The following is a 13,388-nucleotide window of genomic DNA, read 5'->3' as shown; positions in this document are numbered from 1 at the left end:
TGCAGATCCAGGATCCTCACCCAAGCTTCCTGTAGGGGCCGTGTCAGAGTTGAATAACTCTGTCCCTTCCATCCATAACCATGCCGGGTGTACAGAGCATAAAATGACATTAAATAACATGACAAGCGTTAAACAGCAAGCAATTTTCAAGTACGCCCTCCTCCGGAGTACTGCACATGCTTCCCTGTTTGATTGGGGCGGTGATTCAGCTTAATGGGGCTGCCGGAGATAGCTGAGCATTTGTATTCAGATGTCTCCCGCAGTCACACAGAGTATAATGGAGTGGAGGACACGCTCCATTCAAACGGGGAGCGCCGTTCTCCTGATTCGTCGGGTGCTTCATTGGCGGACCGCCACTGTTCAGACATTAAGTGTCGTAATGGAACAACCCCTTTAATAAGAAAATCTGCAACCTCGCGCTCATGAAGAAGCTGTGAATCTACCAGCGGTGCATCTTATAACGGTCACATATTTGGGCAGATTTACTACCCCTGTCTAAAATGTAGACTGCATAAACTTAGACAGTCTAACTGTGTGCCAAATGTATCACAGAAGCTGAAGCACCAACTACTGGGTGGCTTACTTTGTGCCAAAATGTTTGGCGCACGTTGTCGCATCTTAAGCCACACCCCTTTCTGGTAAGCCACGCCCCATGGTCAAGGTGGAAAACTGAAACCAGCTAGCTAAGTCCAGCGGATTATCCCCTTTGACTTGAATAGGTCTAAAACCTGACATTATGTGTCAGAATTGTGCCAAATTTTAGCGCGTTTTATGACGGTTTTGTAGATTTTCCCCATTGTTTCTTGACATTCTCAGAACTGGCTGATAACAGGGAACAATAGATTGCGTTAATTAAAGGGCTAGCTTGCTTTCAGCCAATAAAGGTTATTCGTTGTGAAATGAAAAGTTCTACAGCTTTCCAATATACATTGTGACAATTCCTCACCATCTCTGCTTGCTGTCATTGAATAAAAATCTTTAACGTTCACTACCAGTGATTGAAAAATGTGTCCCGGCCATGTGATAGACACACACGTGTAATGGCTCCTGCACACGAACATGCAAACAGCGGGTTCGCAATATATACGGGCACTGGCCCTGTGCACACCCATTCATACGGAACGGAGGCATGGATCGGAAACACTATGGAGTGCTTCCATGGGTTTTCTGTGCGTGCCTCCGCACCGCAAAAAAAGTAGTGCGCGCAGTACTTTTTTTGCGGTGCAGATCGTCGGATGCGGATCACGGACCCTATTCATTTTAACCCCTGGAAGTAAATCACAAGGTCTAGATTCAAGGACTGCAAGCAGAGATCTTGACAACTGCAAGGAACTTACTCAGATGCAATTGCGTCAAGAGCAGCAGGTCAATACATATGGCTTACCCAGACATATTTTCTGGCCCTGAATCCGGGACTGCAAGCAGAGATCTTACAAACTGCAAGGAAATGATACAGACCGCAGTTGTGGCAAGAGCAGCATGTAAATACATGACATTTTTTGGGGTCTTTTCCATGCGGATTCTGATGCATTGAAAATGACGAACTCCACGGGGAAAATCCATGGAGAGAATTGAGATGGCACGAATTTGAAATCCTCACTGCAAATCAGTTCCCATGCAGTTTTTTTCTTGTGGCATTCTCCATACATTTTTATTAGGATCCATATGTACAATTCGGGAGGAGCAGGGTCGACGTACGGAAGGGGATTCATCGGGGATTACCACTTAGCGGACAGAGGGGAGGAACTGAAGAGGAGCCTGGCCAGGAAATGCTGAGGCTTCCACGGTCTTGATGACCGAGTATAATACAATATGATCCGACTACTGCTTGTTTTGGTTTGTAATCGACATGCTTAGGCTACATGCACACGAACGTTGTTTGTTTCCGTGTCCGTTCCGTTTTTTTTTTGCGGATAGGATGCGGACCCATTCATTTCAATAGGTCTGCAAAAAAGTGCTGTCCGCATCAGTATGTCCGTTCCGTAGCTCCGCTAAAAAAATAGTGCATGTCCTATTTTTTTCTAGTTTGCGGACAAGTATAGGCATTATTACAATGGATCCGCAAAAAAAAAACGGGGCCGCAAAAAAAAACGGATGCCATACAGACATCATCCGTTTTTTTTTTGCGGACCGGAAAACACATACGGTCATGTGCATGTAGCCTTAATTAAAAAAACTAGATGTAAGAATCCGCAGTGTATGTGTGAAAACACCCTTTGGCTTCCTGCACACATTGCGGGTTAAGCACGCAAAAAATACGCAGCGTAGTACCGTACCAGCAAAGTGTGTGAGATTTCAGAAATCTCATTTACTCTTTACTTTTTCGTTCCATGCGGAAATTGACCTGTCGTGTCAATTCTTTGTGCCGTTCGTTTGTGCAGATTTAACCCTTTGCAATGCAAGAGCGAGATCTGCAGCAAAACCGCATCAAATCCGCACCAGAAACCGCAAGTGGCACATGTCATTATTGGTGCGGATTTAGTGCAGAGCCACATGCAGAATTTCTGCAAGACAGCCCCGCAGGTAGCCTTAAAGGGGTTGTCCGGGCTTTTACTACTAATGATCTATCCTCAGGATAGGTCATCAATATCAGATCGGCGGGGGTCCGACACCCAGCACTCTCGCCGATCAGCTGTATGAGGAGATGCGCGCAGTGCGCACGTGCCGTCTCCCTTCTCTCTTCCTGGTAAACAGGAAGAGTGACGGCACGTGCGCACTGCGCGCCTCTCCTCATACAGCTGATCGGCGAGAGTGCTGGGTGTCGGACCCCCGCCGATCTGATATTGATGACCGGTTATATAAAGTTATCTCCTCTCCACAGCATAGGAGACAGATAACTATTAGATCCGTGGCTGGGATAAATGAACAGACCATCTGGTCAGGCATTTGCACGTCCGCTCTATTCATTTCTATGGGATGTACTCACCTCTCTCCGGAATTTCCATAACATGAAATAAAGCACCTGTACACATGGCCGACCGGCTGCTCTGTTCATTTAGAGGGGCTCCACAGGGGTGCGCGGCCCTGGTTCTCATGATCGTGGGGGTCCCGTTGGTAGGGCTTCCACAGATCTAATAATTATCCCCTGTCCTGTGGTTAGGAGATCACGTTATATAACCGGAATACCCCTTTAAGGCTTACCGCATTTACAAACATTTCCGTGCAGATTTCTCTGCATTTACGCACCCAAATTTGCGGATTTGATGCGGTTTTGCCGCAGATCTCACCCTTTAAAGTGCAAACCAAGAATCCACTGCAGATTTCTAAATCCACCCGGCAAGAAAAAGCAGAGCGTACACGAGATCGGTGTAATCTCATACACTACGCTGGTGCTGTATTACTTTGCGGTTTTTCAGTGCGAGAATCCACGCGGAATCCGCTTCGTTTGCAGGGAGTCTAAGATTTCTCTGATCTTGACTTCCCGTTGGCAAATTGTAAAGATTGCTAAAAAAAAATTGGATCCAAAAAGATCTGATTTTCCTAAAAACATTTCCTAAAAAAACATATATATCGATTTGTAGCGAATCGTAAACCGCCCGCCTTCTGTTCATCGATTGCAATGTATCTTCCGAAATCCAGGCTGCGAATGTTTATTGACACAATTTCCTGTCCGCTTCTTCTGCTTTCTAAATTTAGGGAGAAGAATTTGTCAGATTCCAGATACTTTGTAACAGAAGGAAAGGAATCTGAGCCCCTCTAACAGGGGGGAGGGTCTCAGGAAGGGGCCAGAATGGACTGATTTGCATATTCAAGCCTCAGGGACCAGTCAGCAGGCAGGTGGGCGGGGTTATGGTGATTGTCTCCTTTCTAAGGAGCATGCGTGGACTCATGGGTAACAAAGCAGAGCCTCAGTCCCTGCATTTGGGATTATCCGTTGGGAAGGACGGAACTGGGATTGTTCTCCTGCAGATCCTGTGGATCCGCTCACCTCTGGAGTGAGATCTGCTCTGCCCCCGGTGAGTACATGGCTGCTCGCCTGTGGCATGAAGGGAGGGGACCATCACACAATGAATGAGTCAGGGTGGCATTTAATCTGGATTTGCAGGAAGGGAGAGTGGGCGGGTGCTGAATTCTGCATCTTGGAACCTGAGGAGCTATGTTGGTCTCGATGGACCCGCAGGTGTATGATGTGGCGGGTTTACACATTTCTAACCTGGAGATGCATGTATGTTACTGTTCTTTTTTTTTTTATTAAAGGGGGTTAATGCAGTCCTGGTATTGCGCAGGCAGGTCTATAGGACGAACGTAGTACGTGCATATACGTCCAACTGCGGGGACGCTTACGGTATATATTTCCCTATCGCCGATATTGCATGCACCGGCGATGAGGAGGAGGATGAGCGTCGGCGCCGACGATACGAGGTGGATGTGTCCCATTTGGCAAACGTACGCCGTTACGGGGTATGCAGGGTATGCAGTTATGTCTACTGTACACAGTATGTGTGTGGCCTCATGAAAAAGACATTAACCACGCGTGTGCTGGCGGAGGAGAGCGAGGGTGGCTCCTCCACGATTCATCCCAGCTGCCAAACTGTTTGGGTTCTGGGATTTACTGGCATTTCATTCAGCCACAGTAATAAGTGCCAGTTATCCCGGGGCTCGCAGTGTAGAGCAGGATGCTGCATGCGTGTGCCCTGTCTGTGTGCAGTTCTCCGCCATGCACTGACCAGTCACTGTCCATTGGTACTATACTGTCTCTACTCATGACCCAGAACACATAGGGTTAATCTATACCACCATCTGCTTCTGCGCCAGTGTGGAAAAGTACATGGGCTGTCACCCATGTGATGCCCAAGCTCGGTCCTCGCCCCATAGGTGTCCTGTCAGTGTACACCAAGACCCTTGTTGGTCAGCGCCGGTGACAACTTCTGATTTTGATGCACACGTATACCCAGAGCTCAGGCGCATCCCATGTGCTGCCAATAGTATGCCCCTTCTAGTGTACCCATCCACAGCCTTGCTGCCTTGTGCCCTGGCATAGCCTCTGCCAACGTCTCCTGGCGTATTGTGTGAATGGCAGCAGTGACTGCTCCTGTCCGTGATCAGCTTGTATGATAGATTTCAGCCAGACAGAACACGTGTGTTTCATACATCATCATCTGTCTGCAGCGCAGGACTGAGCCGAGGGCTGGCCAACAAGTCCATTATATCTATGGGGTGGGCCTCTCTGAAATAGCCATTATAGGGCTCTGCATGGGGTCTTCCCATACTGTTTGCTGGGTGGACAGTGTGGGGGATGATGAGACTTCCCTGGGCAGAATTATATTGGTTGTGGATCTCTACATTGAGTGATGGATATTGGTCTTGTATGACATCTGCATGCAGCTGAGCCCCTGAGGACCACTCGTGACAGCCGTCGTGTAGGGGTCCGTAGAAGATCGGTATGGGACACCTGGTGGTACTGGTATACCTCCTGTGGCCTTCTTTTTCCTAGAACCTACACTACAGTCCTTCTGCCGGGATCTCTGTGGAGTCCTGCGTATACAGATGTAGTGTCCTACAGAAAGGAGGGTCTCCTCAATAACCTGGCTGGGGTGTAGCTAGGGGGCGCCACAAAAGTGTTACTTATAAAGAAGATACATAACGGTAGATGATGAGTGTGCCACTGAATTACACATCTGTGTATGGAGGTGGCATACAGGGCTTCAATAGGTATACAGGGGGAGAGGTACCCAAGAGAAGGGGTTCTCCTCTTTGGACAATCCATGCTTGTTAGAAGGGTTTCATGACAATAAGCTGATTACAAAGTGCCATCCTGAGAATCATTAGCAATCAGCTGTAATCTCTTTGACAGGAAGAGTTTAATTTTCTGGCAGCGCCACCACAGGTGAAACTAAGCATTACATATTCAAATCAATGGGCTGGACGGGACAGGTCCTCCAAAGCAAGAGATGCTCTTCGTGACTGCTCTCCATTCTGGCCAAAGGATGAAGACCCTGATCAGGGGGGTCCCTTTATTAAAGGGGTTGTCTCATCGCAAACTTTGATGGCAGGCATTTCGTTAGTATATGCCATCGAAGTAAGATAGGTGAGGGAGGGTCCCCCATGTATCTCTAGAGCAGGACTCCCCAAAGTGAAGGGTAGCTCACTGCGTCTACACAGGCGCTCTCCATTCACTGCTATGGGAGTTCCAATTGATCTGGAAGACCCATAGCGGTGAATGGAGAGTGGCCAGCTTGGGTAGTGAGCTCTCCTTCACTTTGCGGGGTCTATTCTGATGATAGGTGTGCGTCCCACCTATCTCTGACATTGACATCTGACATTGATGGCATATCCTAGCGATATGCCCTCAAAGGCTAAGATAAGATGAGACAACCCCTTTAACTCCTTTTAGAATTCTTTAATATGGTTATAAAATGAGGTTAATAACCCAACGAAACAAGCCTCTTTAAGTGTTTGCCTCGGACTAGCGTCATCCATGGTCTGTAATATAGCACTATAAAGTATGGGTGGCTATGATCAGCACAGGCTGAATTAAGAGCCACACACAAGTCCATACTGACCGTGGTTAGACACCCGCCTGTCCGATACGCCAAAGAAGTCCAGTCCTCACATATCAGACAATGGCAGATAACTGCACACATATTTTCCACCCTTCAATAAAATTCCCTACCGTTTAGTGTTACTCATCAGATGCAATCTCCGCTACAAGGCGGCATCGTCGGCTGTGCCGTATGGTTGGGCCAAAAAAAAAAATCAACATTTCAGTCTGTTAAATGACAACCTTTTCACACCGAGAACCATGGCTATTCCAGCCCATTCATGCATTACAATGACAGCCCAGTGATTTCGAAGGGCACCATGTAATGCTTCAATTCCCCTCTAGAGGCACTGCAGAGAAACTGAACACTTGCTGCTGGGTTCCCTCCCCGATCACAGCTGATCACTAGAAAAATCTGTAATCTTCTTATCTTTTGGGAGACATTTTGTGCTATAAAAGGATGTTAAAAGTGGACACCACCATGAATGATATAATAGAGACAAGAAACGAGTCGGCAGTTGATTTCTCTGCTAGGCATACATTTCTACAATTCAAGCAACTACCCGATTGGTTGCTATGTCCCGGTGTAAATTATTACATGTTGTGTCGTATCCGTATCAATCGCCATATTACAGTACTCGTTTGAAATTTAGGGGGAGATTTATCAAGACCAGTGATTTCTGCGCCGGTCTTGATATCCTCTGTGCTGCTGGAGGATGCACCTAATTTATGACGAGGCGCAGGCCGCATCATAAATTAGGAGCATCCTTCAGCAGTCCGTAAGTCTAAACAGAAATCTCCAACAGTTCTGAGCTGCCATAGATTTCTAGCTTCATGTGCGCCAAAAAAACTGGTGTAAATGAAGATAAATTTGTCTCGGGTGTTGGTCGCGCCCCTTTCCCACCCTTGTCACGCCCCCTTTTTTTTTTTTTTAAGTGGCGAGGGCAGAGTCAAAAGAGGCACTTGTTTTCTTGTTTGTGTCTTTTTCCAAAAAGTGGCATTTAAAAAGTCACAACTTTTTAAGGCCACTTTTCGGTGTTTTATTTTGTGCTAAATAATGAATTTCTTGCATACAATAAACAGGATATTACGAGTCACCCTGGAGCTCCCCGATCTGTGTGAAGGCATTCATGAGTATAATAATGGACCCCTATGGGATTTCTAGTATCCTTATTTATAGAAATAGAGGTTGCATTGTTCTCCATCGCTCTGTATATTTCACCTTCAGAGGGACCCGCTCCTTCACGTTCTTCAAGTTCTGTTCTCACCATGTGGGTTTTGCTACTGGCACTTGCGCGGTTCCTTGTAGTGAGTTTCAGTCTCTGGATGCCAACAAGAATGTTTCCATTCACTGACAGCTAGCAGACATCTTGGAAATGGTGGGAAACCGAATCACAAAGTATATTCAGCAGCTTTATTACTTTTTCAGTATACAGTGGTCGTGGTCCTAACCCTCCACCAAGGGTCTGTCTACATGTTGTTGAATCCGGCTTGCCGACCAGGGGTAAGGGGACTCCTCCCGATAGGTAGCGGTCCCAGAGGTGGGACCCGCACCCCCCACTGTCACTCATTTATAACACATCCTGCTATTCAGCAAAAATCAAAATCTAGCTTTCTGGCTGAACAGAGAATAAAATGTGATGTTATTGCTAGTATATGCCATCACTTTACAGTCAGTCGGGGGTCTAACCTTTGAGACCCCCACTGCTTCTAAAAATGAAGGGGCCACAGCGCTGATCTAAGTTTTCCCTGCCCCGTGTTACCCCAATTTCAGCTGGATCCATTCACTGGCATAGCAGATGGCCGTGGGGACAGGGGGCTAAATAGGCACCGTGTCCCCTTCATTCTCAGAATGGTTGGGGGTCCCAGAGGTAAAATCCTAGCGAATACTGTAAATATGTTATGCCAAAGTTGTTCACTGAAAGCTGAAAATTGTGAGAAGTTTAAGCATAGAATATACACTGCTCAAAAAAATAAAGGGAACACTTAAACAACACAATGTAACTCCAAGTCAATCACACTTCTGTGAAATCAAACTGTCCACTTAGGAAGCAACACTGAGTGACAATCAATTTCACATGCTGTTGTGCAAATGGGATAGACAACAGGTGGAAATTATAGGCAATTAGCAAGACACCCCCAATAAAGGAGTGGTTCTGCAGGTGGTGACCTGACCACTTCTTAGTTCCTATGCTTCCTGACTGATGTTTTGGTCACTTTTGAATGCTGGCGGTGCTTTCACTCTAGTGGTAGCATGAGACGGAGTCTACAACCCACACAAGTGGCTCAGGTAGTGCAGCTTATCCAGGATGGCACATGGCAAGAAGGTTGTGGCAAGAAGGTTTGCTGTGTCTGTCAGCGTAGTGTCCAGAGCATGGAGGCGCTACCAGGAGACAGGCCAGTACATCAGGAGACGTGGAGGAGGCCGTAGGAGGGCAACAACCCAGCAGCAGGACCGCTACCTCCGCCTTTGTGCAAGGAGGAACAGGAGGAGCACTGCCAGAGCCCTGCAAAATGACCTCCAGCAGGCCACAAATGTGCATGTGTCTGCTCAAACGGTCAGAAACAGACTCCATGAGGGTGATATCAGGGCCCGACGTCCACAGGTGGGGGTTGTGCTTACAGCCCAACACCGTGCAGGACGTTTGGCATTTGCCAGAAAACACCAAGATTGGCAAATTCGCCACTGGCGCCCTTTGCTCTTCACAGATGAAAGCAGGTTCACACTGAGTACATGTGACAGACGTGACAGAGTCTGGAGACGCCGTGGAGAGCGTTCTGCTGTCTGCAACATCCTCCAGCATGACCGGTTTGGCATTGGGTCAGTAATGGTGTGGGGTGGCATTTCTTTGGAGGGCCGCACAGCCCTCCATGTGCTCGCCACAGGTAGCCTGACTGCCATTAGGTACCGAGATGAGATCCTCAGACCCCTTGTGAGACCATATGCTGGTGCGGTTGGCCCTGGGTTCCTCCTAATGCAAGACAATGCTAGACCTCATGTGGCTGGAGTGTGTCAGCAGTTCCTGCAAGACGAAGGCATTGATGCTATGGACTGGCCCGCTCGTTCCCCAGACCTGAATCCAATTGAGCACATCTGGGACATCACGTCTCGATCTATCCACCAACGTCACGTTGCACCACAGACTGTCCAGGAGTTGGTAGATGCTTTAGTCCAGGTCTGGGAGGAGATCCCTCAGGAGACCGTCCGCCACCTCATCAGGAGCATGCACAGGCGTTGTAGGGAGGTCATACAGGCACGTGGAGGCCACACACACTACTGAGCCTCATTTTGACTTGTTTTAAGGACATTACATCAAAGTTGGATCAGCCTGTAGTGTGTTTTTCCACTTAAATTTTGAGGGTGACTCCAAATCCTGACCTCCATGGGTTGAAAAATTTGATTTCCATTATTTTTTTTTTGTGTGATTTTGTTGTCAGCACATTCAACTATGTAAAGAACAAAGTATTTCAGAAGAATATTTAATTAATTCAGATCTAGGATGTGTTATTTTTGTGTTCCCTTTATTTTTTTGAGCAGTGTATATAAATGCAGGATATGATGCAACGCGTAATCTTCCTAGCGGCTCGAAGGTGGAGCGTCACTTTAATACTAGTTATGTGATACTTTTCTGTCCATGGTTTTGCAGTATAAGCGTTCTGCTGCGTCCTTCTATGGGACAGGAAGTCTGCGGTGTCGGCTAAAATAACATCTCTGCCCATCCTCCCAAAAATGACAGCCGCAGGAGACTTTTCCTTATGGATTTTTCTATTGGCATAGTTTTTTTTAATGTGTATTTGCAGTAATATGGGCTTGGCCAGATATGACGGAAGCATTACACACCTCATTGATCCCCTGCCGTATGCAATATAAACTGTAGTACTGGAGTTTACCGTATCCAGTATAGCTGGACTTGGCCGCGGAACCCCATTGACTCTAAAGGGATTCGACTGTGACCTGGCTGCTTTCCGGGATAAATGCTGGCTTTTGGCTGGGCAAGCAGGACTTTTTCTCCGTCAGAAAGCCAGCATGTATGCCGAAAAGTGGCCGGATCACCATCGTATCCCATTATAGTCAATGGGGATCCGGTGGTACGCGGTAATGTCTTGTTATATCGGATATTCCTCTGCCGGAACAGAGTACTGTGGTTTATGCCGCGTATGTGGACCTAGTCTTCCTAGATCCTCTGCTTGTCTGTATTTCCCAGTGCCTCTCTCCATCTGACACTTCGGCTGCGTTCACATATGCGGCATAAACTGCAGTACTCTTTTCCGGCATACTAGAGTACTGGAGTGTTCTGTATCCAGCATAGCCGGACACGGCCACACACACCGCCAGATCCCCATTGGCTATAATGGGATCCAATGGTGATCTGGCTACTTTCTGGTATAAATTTCACCATGGTATCCCATTAAAGTCAATGGGGATCTGGCTGTGCGAGGCCATGTCCGTTTATGCCGGATACGGTAAACTCCAGTACTCTGTTCATCTGCCGGAACAGAGTACCACAGTTTATACTGCGTATATGAATGTAGCCTTCCCAGGTCCTCTGCTGCTCTGTATTTCCCAGTGACTCTCGACAAGGAAGAAGTGACCACTCAGCCAATCACTGATCGCAGCAACGATCAGACTCAGCCAGTGATTGGCTGAGCAATCATTTCCTGTTTGTGGAGAAGAACCAGGAAGTAAAGACCGGCATCAGTACAGTAGCGGCAGTGGATTGGCAAGGTAGGATTTTTTTTTTTTTCTTAACATTTTTTTCCTACACCATTTGGAGCCTAAATAATTTATTTTGGCCTGGACAAGCTCTGGCCAAAAGTGGCACCACACAGCACCTCACCTTAAACTAAACTTGATCATGTTGTTTTTAGGGCCTATATATCGTTATTATTCCGACAGTACATAGCTGTTACACTGTTATGTTTGCTCTGTTTGGCACTATTAGGTAGGCGCTGTTTGGCGGTATTATGTGACCGCTATATGGTATTGCCATTAGACACTGTGGAGTGACTAGATTAGTATTGTGGCAATATTACAGAATGATTCCTCCCCATCCTGCTCCCCGGGAAAAAAGATTTAAGGAAGCTCCTACATCTGCCCAGGGGTCTTGATCAGACCCTGAATACACATTTCTTCTTAGATGAGTAATATTCCCCAGTTGTATGGAGTCAGGCGGCATTATACCACGTAGACCGGGCCAGAGAACTGGAGTGGAAGGACGGCCGCTGACAATTGCATATTGCTTATTAATGAATATGGAACAGAAAGCCCGGTCAATTTCTTAACAGACCCGGCTACATTATGTCAGATAATAAGCCGAGGACAGGAAGTTTATTCTCCAGAGAGGGATTGAAGTAAAAGTCGATCAGCCATGGACGTCTATGTGTCCTCCATACATTAAATGAGCTTTCACTCAGGGACTTATTGAATATTATTTGTTACTATCTATATTCTTTTATTCTGCTACAGTAGACTATGTATTGTGGATCTTATGGGGGGTGCGGTGGTAGCTGTTGTATCTCGTATTTGTCCCTGATGGAAACCAAAGACCCCTCTACCACACCAGCATTCTACATGGTAGTTGGGGATGTTATGCCGTTTGCATTAGGACCCATGAGCTTCAGGTTTCCTCTGGTTTCAGCAATCAAGGTGTTTTTGGCCGTATCGGGGGGTCTGCAACTTCAGGTTCATTCCTCCATGGCACTTTTCTTCCAGCATCATTTTCAGGTTCATTCCTCCATGGCACTTTTCTTCCAGCATCATCTTCAGGTTCATTCCTCCATGGCACTTTTCTTCCAGCATCATCTTCAGGTTCATTCCTCCATGGCACTTTTCTTCCAGCATCATCTTCAGGTTCATTCCTTCATGGCACTTTTCTTCCAGCATCATCTTCAGGTTCATTCCTCCATGGCAATTTTCTTCCAGCAACATCTTCAGGTTCATTCCTCCATGGCACTTTTCTTCCAGCATCATCTTCAGGTTCATTCCTCCATGGCACTTTTCTTCCAGCATCATCTTCAGGTTCTTTCCTTCATGGCACTTTTCTTCCAGCATCATCTTCAGGTTCATTCCTCCATGGCACTTTTCTTCCAGCATCATCTTCAGGTTCATTCCTTCATGGCACTTTTCTTCCAGCATCATTTTCAGGTTCATTCCTCCATGGCACTTTTCTTCCAGCATCATCTTCAGGTATATTCCTCCATGGCACTTTTCTTCCAGCATCATCTTCAGAACATGTTATGGTGAGATGAAAATCTTAGTCTCTAGAATCTCTAGTTGCAAGAAAAAGTAAGTGAACCCTTTAGGATAGGTTCACATGGAATCTTTTGGAGGAGGTATTGAGGCAGATTTTTCTACAGGTTTTTCAACTAAAGCCAGAAGTGAATCCAGCAGGAAGCAGAAGTATAAGTACTTCTTTTATATTTCTGATTCCTTTTGAATCCACTTTTGGCTTCGGATGAAAAACCTGCAGTAAAATCTGCCTCAAAACCTCCGCCAGAAAAAGCTTTTTGTGAAGTACCCTTAGAATGACCTGCATTGATTACTAATAAAATGTGATCTGATAAGTCACAATTATAGACAAATGCAACATAACTAAAGCATGACACACAAACAGTTGAGCAGATTGAGTAAACAACCACAATGCAGGAAGAAGTAAGATTGGCACAAGATTGAGGAGAGATCGTGGACCATTCCTCCCTGCAGATGTGTTTCAGGTCATCAATATTTCTGGGATGCCTTGCTTGTTCACACAGCCCTCTTCATGCCAGAGCATCTCGATAGGGTTAAGGTAAGGACCTGGCCATTCCTAAAGACAGATCTTCTTTTTCAACCGTTCTTTAGTTGATTTACTTGTGTGCTTTGGGTCTTATTGCATCATCTAATTAAAAAACTAAATAGACAAAGTAT

At 46.5% G+C, this 13,388-nt stretch overlaps 1 protein-coding gene across 1 annotated transcript in view; it reads left to right on the top strand.

The window, feature by feature from the left end:
* The first annotated feature begins 3,847 nt into the window (after positions 1-3,847).
* The window catches only part of NUMBL (NUMB like endocytic adaptor protein), a 53,294-nt gene continuing 43,753 nt past the window's right edge, over positions 3,848-13,388 (top strand). The window contains exon 1 of the mRNA XM_040406175.1: positions 3,848-3,956. The gene's annotated coding sequence lies outside the window, so the exon portion shown is untranslated. The remainder of the gene's footprint in view (positions 3,957-13,388) is intronic.

This window comes from Bufo bufo, chromosome 8 (assembly GCF_905171765.1).
Source record: "Bufo bufo chromosome 8, aBufBuf1.1, whole genome shotgun sequence".
Classification (NCBI taxonomy): Eukaryota; Metazoa; Chordata; class Amphibia; order Anura; family Bufonidae; genus Bufo; species Bufo bufo.
This window is presented reverse-complemented; position numbering and strand designations above follow the sequence as displayed.